The sequence below is a fragment of the Agrilus planipennis genome, unplaced genomic scaffold (genome assembly GCF_000699045.2).
Source record: "Agrilus planipennis isolate EAB-ADULT unplaced genomic scaffold, Apla_2.0 scaffold93, whole genome shotgun sequence".
In the NCBI taxonomy this organism is placed as follows: Eukaryota; Metazoa; Arthropoda; class Insecta; order Coleoptera; family Buprestidae; genus Agrilus; species Agrilus planipennis.
The window spans coordinates 374,857-386,085 of NW_020438867.1; positions in this window are offsets into that span (position 1 = coordinate 374,857).

The following is an 11,229-nucleotide window of genomic DNA, read 5'->3' on the forward strand; positions in this document are numbered from 1 at the left end:
TGCGTATTATTGAGAACCGTGCTCACTGATGTATATTGATGAACTCTTGTTAGAAAATTTTGGACATGTATTTAAATAAACAAGAAAGAGAAGAACAATTTAAGATGGATAGAGATAGAATTAGAAACTAGTATGAAAAACTTTACAGCAAATGACTACATTTCAGGTAAATGTGATAGATACAATTGAAAAGGTTATGAGAGGAAAATACGGCCCTAATATGATTTTAACGATGAGTCAGGTAAACATTGAATAGGTTACTATTGTATTATGAATTCCAAGAGAAGATTCAAATGTAATATGCACGATAATGTAAATTAGGATGCAAAGAATGTACAGTTAAAACCAAAATCAATCGAATAAGATATTATTAAATGTGTATATAACTAAAAACTATAAGTATAACAAAAAACAAACGTTTCGGCGAATAGCGACGGAACATAGTGACTCATACAGATGGAATCAAAAAGGATAAAGCTCTACAGAAAATATTCCAATAAATATAATTTTTGTGAAATTTAAAGTGACAGTGTGGAATAAATTTAGATAAAACGATTTAAATAATACGATTTGTTCATTCAATTAATATATTCAATGTTAAGCTGTTTCGGTCACTAACTTTCGTAGGTAATTAAAAAAAGTGCATCTGGAGTTAGGTATTGTAATTTGAGTATTTTATTAAACCGAACAAGCGGTTTTTCTTTTGTATTGGAGGTGACGATTTTGACATACGTAGTTGTTTGAAACAAAGCGGTTCCAAATTGAATTTCCGCCGTACCTATTCAAGAACACAATGAGCACATCAAGTGCACAATAAAAAAGGACCACGTTCACACAATAGACGCTGCGTAATTAAGTATGCAAATTTTATTTTAGATTTTGCATGTGAATCCGACGAACAAAGAAATGTTCGACTAGCGCTTCGCGAGGGAGAGAACGCTATGCTTTGATGAAGACAACGGTTGAAAACAAATTAAATAGGAAGCAGGTTGTCGATTTCTCTTTCAATTTTTATGATACAAAATTTCAGCGGTACTAACAAAACAGTACTGTATGAAAATAAATAAAAGTAAAACAAAAATACTGGTACGTAAAGAAAAAGTAGGAAAAGAGCGAATATAAAGGTAGGATACGAAAAATTATAAGAAGTGGCTGATTTTAGATATCTAGGAAGTCAGATAAGTCAGGACGGAAGGAGTAGTTGTGATATAAAGCAGAGGATAGCGCAGGGTCGTGTCGCCATTAATAAAAAAAGTCACTTCTATGTTCGCGAACGGTTAATTTAGAAATTCAAAAAAGGTTGTTAAAGGTGTATGTTTGGAGCGCGACGCTGTGCGGATGCGGAACATGAACAGTGGGCGCGGCGGAAAAGAAAATATTAGAAGCGTTCAAAATGTGGTATTATAGGCGAATGATGACGATACCGTGGTTACAAATAATGAGGTATTAGAAAGAAGAGCAGAACAGAGGACTCTATGGAAGTCAATAAGAAATAAGCGGGATAGGTTAGTACAACACCTTCTCAGGCAAGAAGGTCTAGTCAGAGACATATTAGAGGCAGAAACGGAAATTAGGAGGGGTAGAGGTAGGTCTAGATTAGATTACTGTTCACAAGTAGTTAATGATGTGGGTTATTCTAGTTTTAGGGAAATGTGAAGATTAGCTCATTTGCTAATTTCTTTAGGACTCTCGGTCTTATCAGAAGGACCCAAAAGCATAAAGAACCATAGCTTTTAAAGTTCTCTCTCCTGCAGGAAGGACGCTGTGCGTTTTATTGTTAAGGATTGTGCGGTACTTTGTAATGCATGAGAAAAAAATTGTAATGGAAAATTTCACGTGCTTAATACTATCACACTAAATTATTTTATTTCAATGTTTTTTTTTCCATAAGTAATGAGGTTGTATCTTTCTGTGGCAGAGCTTTGCGTTCTCGTTCTGCTTCTGTCGGAATGTAATAAGTGGTACATCGAGCTTTCCAAAGCCTCTGTAAGTAGTTTAGGTGGGTCACAGTGTATTGTAGTTTAATATTAATTGCAATCTTTCTTGTGCACTGAAAACAAATACAATGTCAAGGGAAGATAATAACTAGCTCTTATGCTATTAATTCTCAAAGGGTGTCTCCGCGAGCAGGCATCCACGCTAGAACCAGCATGTCTATGATGTACAATGGTGAAGTATAGTTAAGTATTATAATCGAGCATGCGAACACGTGAGTGATTGCTAATCTTTGTTGTCTCTTGCCTCTTTGGGAACTTAATGCGAACGTCAAACAAGAGAGAAGATGAAAATTCAAAGTAAATCCGTGATTAGCGACGAAAATGGAACCGTAGCGGATCGGAGGGATGGGAATTTTATCAGTATACCTACGTTAATAATAAATTGTGTTTAACAGTTACCATACACAGCAGAAACTCCATTTAAATATATAACAGGAGCTTTACTCCTTCATCCGATGTAATTGCAGTGAATGTTAATGCATCGAATCGGGAGGGAGGGGCTGATCACTATCGATCCACTTTGGAAATTAACTGCACAAACCACTTTAATAGCAAATCTGGACGCATTTGTTTACTGGATAGCTTTTACACATAATACTGTATAAACCAGCTGTTCACTAATAATACAATCAGAAATATTCGATACAGTAATGGTCTTAACGATACCGATATGTCTAGAAGACAAGGCTCCTCATCAAATGGGGTAAGTGAAGAAAAGTACAATTTTCACTCTACAGAAGCGGATGGGTTTTACCAATTTTGATGTTCAACGTATTGTAAGGTTCAACATTAGGGCCTAAGGTATTGCTTCGATCAAAAAGATTCTAAAGTAAAGCAGTGAATTGTGTACTTTAATGTACCATCACGTCATGTTGCCAAAGGATTAGTCAGCTATTTGCAACCAGTTTATAATTCTTAATTAGAATTTCAGATATTAAGGTTCTGTATTTGCCCACGAAAGCGAAAAGAAAACTTTATCGCCACTGACGACGTAGGAACATAGGGATGGAACATAAAGTAGTGGGAGGAGACTGTCAAGCGTCAAAGCAGTGAGGTGCCTAGATTCTATTGGCTACGCATACTGCGCTTGCGTAGTACATCGATTGTGGTGTAACTCAGGGCTTTGCTGACCTGGGAGACGCAACCTGTAAACTCTGCGTACATCTGTACGGGCACCTTTTATTCTCTCTTGGAAGGCTTGACTCCCGTCGTCCTCTATAATGACACTTTATACTCCCATATCTATGATTTATTCACCTAAACGGTCTGAGTGTAAGGGTAATACCATTTCACTATTGGTTATTTAATAGGAGACGAATGGTATGCTCTAAATCCTTTACCTTGTTAGGCTAGGTAGGGTATCCGGTTTGAATCTGGTACCCGATGGATTCGTCACTTTTTTTAGGATACAGGATAACGAAACCGGGTATTCGACAATGTCGGGTAATTGTACCAGAGAAAAAAGAAAAGACCAACTTAATGGAATGCCCTGCAGAATACTATAGTGGTTTTACCAGGTATAACTATCGAGTGCATTTCTAGTCAAAATATTTTTAACTTTGAAATTTCGTTTCATGCAGGAAGCTGCTTTCAAAGTAAATAGACTTTCATGTTGTCGCATGCTTATGACAAAGTTTCGTCGGCAGCAAAGAGAAAGCTCTGTGAGTGGAGCACGAAATTTGGCATTTAAAGGTGCTTAGCAACTCATGCATTATGGCATGTTGTCTGTTCGCAAAACTACTTGAACTAAACATTAACAAGACAAACATACAAGTCATGACAGTCAACGGAGAAAAGTGGTGACTCCAAAACAAATCTTCGGCTTGACGGTTTTCAAATTGAAGATGCTACTCCACAGCTCACTCTAACTAATTAATTCACGAGTGAATAAAAGCATTAAATATTTCACCTACGGTATCTAAATTAAATTAAAATCAAAACATCTAATCTAAAAATAAAATTATTGTTAGACTAAATTACCTATTATAGTATAATAGAATTGTTCTCATGCAAATAAAAATAAGTATGATATCATCTGCATTTACTCGACGAAAATTCATGAACAAGGAAAAAACAATTATATAAAATGGTTCCCACGTCTTATTTTCACTTATCTGTCAAAATATCTAATTTATCTTATACCCAATTGTCAGTTACACGACAGCACTATAATTTATTTGTGATTAGGATTGGGAATAAAGTAAGTAATGGTAAATCATAAGAGATCATCGCAGTTTTTATATACTTGCCATTTGTTTGTTTCCTGACTCCTGACTTTTAAGGGAAGTGATTGTTTTCAGTATGTGTAATTCTCAACCACGAATTTGTTTTTTCCTAAAAATGTGATCCTGTTGAATGGATACTTCGAGATTTCAATACAACAAGACGAGATTAATACACTACCAATCATCATCCTTATCTTCATAAGGCTGTCAGTCCCAAGACTAGTTGGACACGCACTTCCACTGTTATCCTATCCAGAGCTAATCTTCGCATTTCCCTAAAACTAGAACATTCGACATCCTTAACTATTTGTGAACAGTAATCTAATCTAGGTCTATCTCTACTACTCTTAATTCCTTTTTTTGCTTCGAATATGTCTCTGAGCAGCCCCTCATGCCTGAGAAGGTGTCTACCAACTTATCTCGTTTACTTCTTGTTGTCTTCCTTATACACAATCAATATACCATAATGTCAGTATATTCACAAAAATTTTTGTGCTGAAAGAAACTGGTTTAGCTTTTAAGACTAAATTCTACGTAACTGAATTGTATTAAAATTATTTATCAAAGAAGGCTATAAATGCATTTGTTTACTTGTAGGAACTCTAGCAATGTCGGATCAACTTTATTAAATATTTTACTATACGATGAATGTGAATAAATATTTGTGGATATGTAAAGTTTAATTATTATGTTGGTTCATTAAAGTTTTTTTTAGGAAAGTCGATACTAATGAGATCCATGAAATTATTCCTATATCAGTACTACAAACGAAGGATAATGACTGCGGTTAGGATGAAACACAAGAAATGTCAGTATTTGTATATAGTTCGAGTGCGCCGATTTTCATCAAGTTTCTGTTAACTTCAGCTATGGTCGAAAGCCGCGGTCGTAAATTTGACCTTCCTTACGGCTTTGCGGTCTCTAATTCCTCCCATGCGACGCAAAAGTTGTGCTTTATAGGCTTGCGTGTAAGGTCGACATACCACTCTAGAACGTCCGCAATTGATTTGCCGTCTACCGAGTCCCTTCTTCCCTATATGATCATATACGAGGTGATTCTTGAGTTAATAACTATTGAAATTATACCAATTTAATTATTTCAATGGTAAAAATAAGAAGCGTACGGTTTCAAGACAAACATTCCTCTAAGGACAACAGTAGATATTGTTTCATCATAGTGTGGATTCTATAAGTCAAAGATTTTCTGAATTGTAATAAAAAAGGGACATTTTCATAACATTAGGTGCCAAACTCAATAAAAATAAAATGCAAGGTAAAGGTCTAGATGATGGCCCTCACCCCCAAAGGGGGTGGGTTGGATCGAAAGAGGAGGTCTCCCCCTCCACTGTACCATAAAAAAGTTCGTGGCGGTCTCACCCCCATGAAAAGTAGAGGGTGGTCACTTGAACAAAACCCAATAACCTAACCTAACCTAACCTACCCTATTGATAAAGATACTTAAATAATGTTTTATATAACTTTCTCAATATTTTTATGTATTTTTCATTAGTTTTACCTTTGAATATTTTTTAAGAATGACTACATAAATATTTACATGTCTAGAAATGTATAAAAATTGGCATATTTATTAACTTTGAACCCCCATAACTTTTTATGGGGATGAGACCGCCACGAACGTTTTATGGTACAGTGGTGGGGGAGACCTCCTCTTTCCAGGGGCCATCATTTAGACCTTTACCAAATGCAAAAACACTGGTACGCAAGGGATGAAAGAGTGGGGGAAGTGTGATTTATATGTTTTTCGTAGGGTGAACCTACTTTTTGGTATGACCTTTTAAAAGTTCAACAGTTCACTTGACCTAATAAAACAGTGGAATAAAATATGATGGAATTTGCGACAATTTGAGAATATCTATCTAAAGAGTTGTGAGATCTCGTTAGAGCCGATAAAATTTTTAGTTAAACATTACAACGAATTGAATGCCGACTTTTTCTCCTCGTCCTTTTTTCCCTGTTCTAATACGAAATTCGCTCTATTTAGTCCACGAATTTTGATTTGGTAAAAGATCCTTAATTCCATGAGTTTATTTCTATCCAATTTCGCTAGTTGATTAGATCAAGAAAGTTTGCTTAAGAAAAGTTTAATTCGTATTCTTGCTTTCGATTGGCTGTATTAGACGCTTTTTATTAACTGCACTCTGACTCAAAGTTAAAGTTTTCAATTTTTTGCAGAGTGTGCGTTGTAACTGTCCAGAAGATCGAATCTCAGTGAATTGAAACGTTTTTGGTGAGTAATACGTACTTTGTAGTTTACTTCTTTTGTAGTCATTAGAATGAAAGGTATAATTACTTAATGCATTTTTGTTTCTATTTATGCAGTTTTAATGTATTTCTTCACGTCTAAAATTTATAATTAGGCACAACAAATTTGAGAGTTCTGAATTTCACTTTCGATTTCCTCACTAACTAAGTACTATATCGATTCCTGTTTGTACATACAGTGAAATCGAAATAGTTCAAACGAATTCGGTAATAATGTCGATCAGAGATTTATTTTTAATTATCTACGCATTTCCTAAACCAATTTTCCTGAATTTGCTAAATCGTCTATCCGTTTAAGTTAAAAACATAATCAATATTAACTGAAATTGTTAACATGCTAAACCATATAGCGTAAAGTCGGTTATCTGTATTATGTATTTTTATTGATGTTGTACCCCTGTTAAAACCTATTCAAGGCAGGATGGTGGTGGTACAAAGCACTTACATTTCATTAGAATATATGCAACCAAATATTCACCCTAATATACACATTTAAACCCGCCGACCGTCCAATTCTACTTTGAAACGATAAGTTGGTCTATGACAAAATTGGATCTTTTAATTACACATTTTAATGGTGATTGCAGAAAACAATAAATATTAAGAGAGGAAATTGTCAAACCGTTATGAATGGAAGAGAAATAACTGACAAATATTCTTTGAATCGCTTGTTTTTTTACAAGACCCTAGTCTGGTCATCGCCAACCGAGTGTTATTACATATGTTTTTATAACTGATTTATTAAATAATTTCAAAAGATTCTTTTATTTTCTTCAAAGAATACTTTTCTAACGTTGTAACTTTATGCTATATGTATAAATCCGTTAGGCTGTTGGTTATTTTCGCGGATTTCGAAAGCCTTTCCCAATTTCTCCGCAGCGTCTTAACGCTATACATTCCGTGATGCGGTAGTCTTCTTATTAAAAAGACATTGATATTCAAATTGATTTTTTAGACAAATATCTTCGACCTCTTTCCCGGTCGTTTATCATAGACTCTGAGGAGCTTGAGTAAGCCAACGAGAAAGCAAATTTTTAGTTCATCATCGTAATCATTTTTCAGACGTCCTTTGCTCCACGGCTCCCCCCGTTTCGCTTCACTCGTCCTTCTTATTCTTATCGAATGCAAAATAACGCGGCGTCGGATGACGTCCCTTCATTTACTTATTTGTGTGTCTGTGTTTGAAAATTGTATGTGTGTGTGTATATATATGTGTGTGTGTATATTCTCCATTTTACTACGTAAAAGTTGCCGTCGTCCTATCCATGCTATATACCAGGCACAATGCGGCCCGATCGACCCGTCAGCTGAGGCTGGCGCCGACCGGGCTGGCGTCACGACGTCCTACCTGCAGCGCCGCTGACTGAGGCCGGCAATTATTTATCCCTAGACGCAAATTCTGTGCCGTTAAGTATTAACCACACACACAAACCCACATACATACATGCACAAACAGATAGACATGCATAAGGCAGTGCTGTGTAGAGTGCAAGGGACACTGCACTCACTCGTAGCATTTCTACGTATAGTTTGAAATAAAAGCGGCGGATTCGTATAATTTGCCACGAAATATAGTGTTAAAGCACGTGCATGCATACGTACCTACGTGGGGTACATATTTATTTACAGTCGCTTGATTTGCATTTTAGACGAGGCGACGCCGACATGACGAAAGTCAAACGATACCGTCGCGACGCCTCTATAGACGCTTGGGGAAGGTTCAGGTGCAAAATGTCTATCTAATTGTAAGTAAAATAAGCACCAAACTCGAGTATAAGTAGGTGCAAGTGATACATAGACACGTTGAAAATTGTTGGGAAGAAACTAAAAGTGAAGTTAAACGATTGAATTTCAGGCACAAATAGATGGACCCTAGATAAAAATGTTCAGTTTCAGTTCAGAGACTGTCAAAAAAACTGTTTAGCGTCTCTGAATGAGAGACTCGAATCGCTGAACGAGGGACTCGAATCTCTCAATAAGTGGTGTCTCGATAGACATGGTTAAAATTTTCAAAAATTTTAAAGTTCAACATATTTCAGAGATCCCAGTCTTTCTACGAGAGACTCGGGTCTCTCGATTTTTCAGTTTTATTCATTCAGTCTCTCTGTGAGAGACTCGAATCTCTGAATTAACAATTTTATCGTTCGAGTCTCTCATACAGAGACTGTGAGAGATCCATAAAAACACCTAGGCAATCACTGAGAGACTGTGGAAGACTGTGAGAGACGCTAAAAGACTCTGAGAGACTGAAAATTTTTGTCTAGGGTTCTCAAGGACAAGAACAACACAAGATTTTGGGAAAAAAGCGTATAAATTGGTTTATAAGGTTCATGTGGTTTCATATAGAATATTAGTAAAGAAACAAGCAGCACCCAAAGTAATAATTTCAATGAAGAGTTCAAAGGACTATAACGAAGTCGAATTTATTAGAATACAGACACATAAAAAGGGTAAAAAACGTCACGCAAGGTTTCAAAACGTCCCTACCGCTTGCCAGACTTCGTTGCAATTTTGTTCACTCCCTTCGTCATAAGTTACGCTCCCCCTGTTGAGCACGCATTATTTGAAATTAAAGTTTGCTGTTGATAATAGCACTCTTTAAATAGATGATACATTTACGATAAGGTCAATTAAATATTTTAAAATGAAATGAGTCAATATAACATTTATTCTAACGTCTTCTTGTTTTTGTCACCCCTTATCAATCTTCTGTTTTCTGGTTTCGCAGTTATTTATTTCGAATTCCGGGTTTATACCTCGCCAGTTAGCTGGTGAGATTTTCTGTCTCTTCCTTCATTCTTTCAAGGAGTTTTGAAGATGTCCGTGCGTTTGAGAATGAAACGTTTGCAAAAGACATATTAGGCAAACTCATAATCCTTATTTTCAGTCCAAAGAGACAACAGCTCCTAATTTTAGTTAGTGTTGCCCCTTTGACGGTTTTGTTTGCNGGTTAAATTTATGTTTCTAAAACAGTACTTGTCGTTATAACAGAAGGCATGATATGAAAACTTTTATAAATATAGCAAAAAAGTAAAATTTCACAATTAATTATACCACAATCAATTTCTATGTAACAAAAAGATACTCTTATACGAATATATAATTTACATTGTTCACTGGAAGTAAATAACCCGTAGGTACTATAAGTCGCGCCGAGACTCTTACACAAATAAATTTTTTTAAAATTACGTTTCGGCTTTTGCTTGAATGTAAAATTGTGTAAAATGTGATTACGTGCCAGTACAAGCACCAGAAAAGTTCATGCGACCATAAAATGTTGATTAACCAATTTACCAAGTAATAAGGAAGTTATAAAATCCCCCTATTTCGCTGCACAATAGCCCATATACTTCCATAGTTGCAATACATAATCACCATTTGTTATTGCTGTAATTACCAAGGGGTTTTCTTCATTTTGTATTTCAAACCTAAAGACCCTTTCGTTTTAAAAATTATGTTTACAACTTATTTGTATTCGTTAGATTACACAAAATATAATATAGGATTACATTTAATAATTACCTAGTATAGGTATTGTTGCCGGAATTACAATTTCTGGAGGATATATACAATGAACACGTTGCGAATTAGGTTTTCATAGTTTAGGTTACAAACTTATCTCTGTATCGGACGTCTGGACATTAATCCAGTCAAGTTCAGTAAATAAAATGGTCTGATTGGTTAAGTAGTTGTCAGAAACACGGGTGAGAGTTCTTGAATGTAAATGACCATCGCAGTAGCTCCTACAAATGCAGGTATTGTATAACCAAATAATGGGGTTGAAGTTGAATTTGTGGTTGTAAGTCTTATCGTGATATATTCTAATACTAAACTGACATTTTAAAATCTACTTTTGAAATCATAAAAATTGATTAATATCCAGACGTAACAATTAAAATTGTATTTACTGACTATTAAATGATAATTTCTGATAACTTATGGTGAATGCGTCGGGTAAATAGTTCATAATCAACAAGTGGAAGGCAAATCTAGATTTGTTTCCTACAAAATTACTTACTAATTAACGGCATACTTAATGCAGTGATATCTTGGATAATGAAGAGAATAGTAATACATAGGGCTGGTAAAGTTTACATAAAATATTGATGTTTCAGTTTAAAAACTACTCTCTTAAATTAAAACAGTGAATAATGACTGATTTTCAGTATTGATGGACTCTCATAGTGTCAATCATACGACTGTAAAACAGTAAAAATCGACTGAGTCAATCAGTAATTTTAAAAAGTACTGAAAACAATTGTAACTGTTATAATGATTAGATTAGAAAATTCGTTTCTATGCTTAATACAAATTAATTAAAATTAAGTACGATTTAGTAATAAATGAATAAATAAATAATTTTAATATTTCTTTATTGAACATCTACTGATATTATTTCATTTTACGTATACATATTTACTAATTAATAAATCAAGTAAATTCAAGTGTATAAAACATGGTGCTTTTTGTTGGTTATCACAATAATCAGTATTTCCATATACGACAGTGAAGAACCACCGATTTTCAGTAAATTGATATAAAACATTAAAAATTAAAAAGAATACTTACCCCTAATTACTGTCTCGAGACAGTCTCTCGTTGATAATGCCCACGTATGAAGTGGGCGAAACACTTAAATAAAATTATTTGTGGTAATTAGGGGTGAGTATTCCTTTTAATTTTTAATTAATATTTACCACAGTCTCCGTGTGTGTATATATATG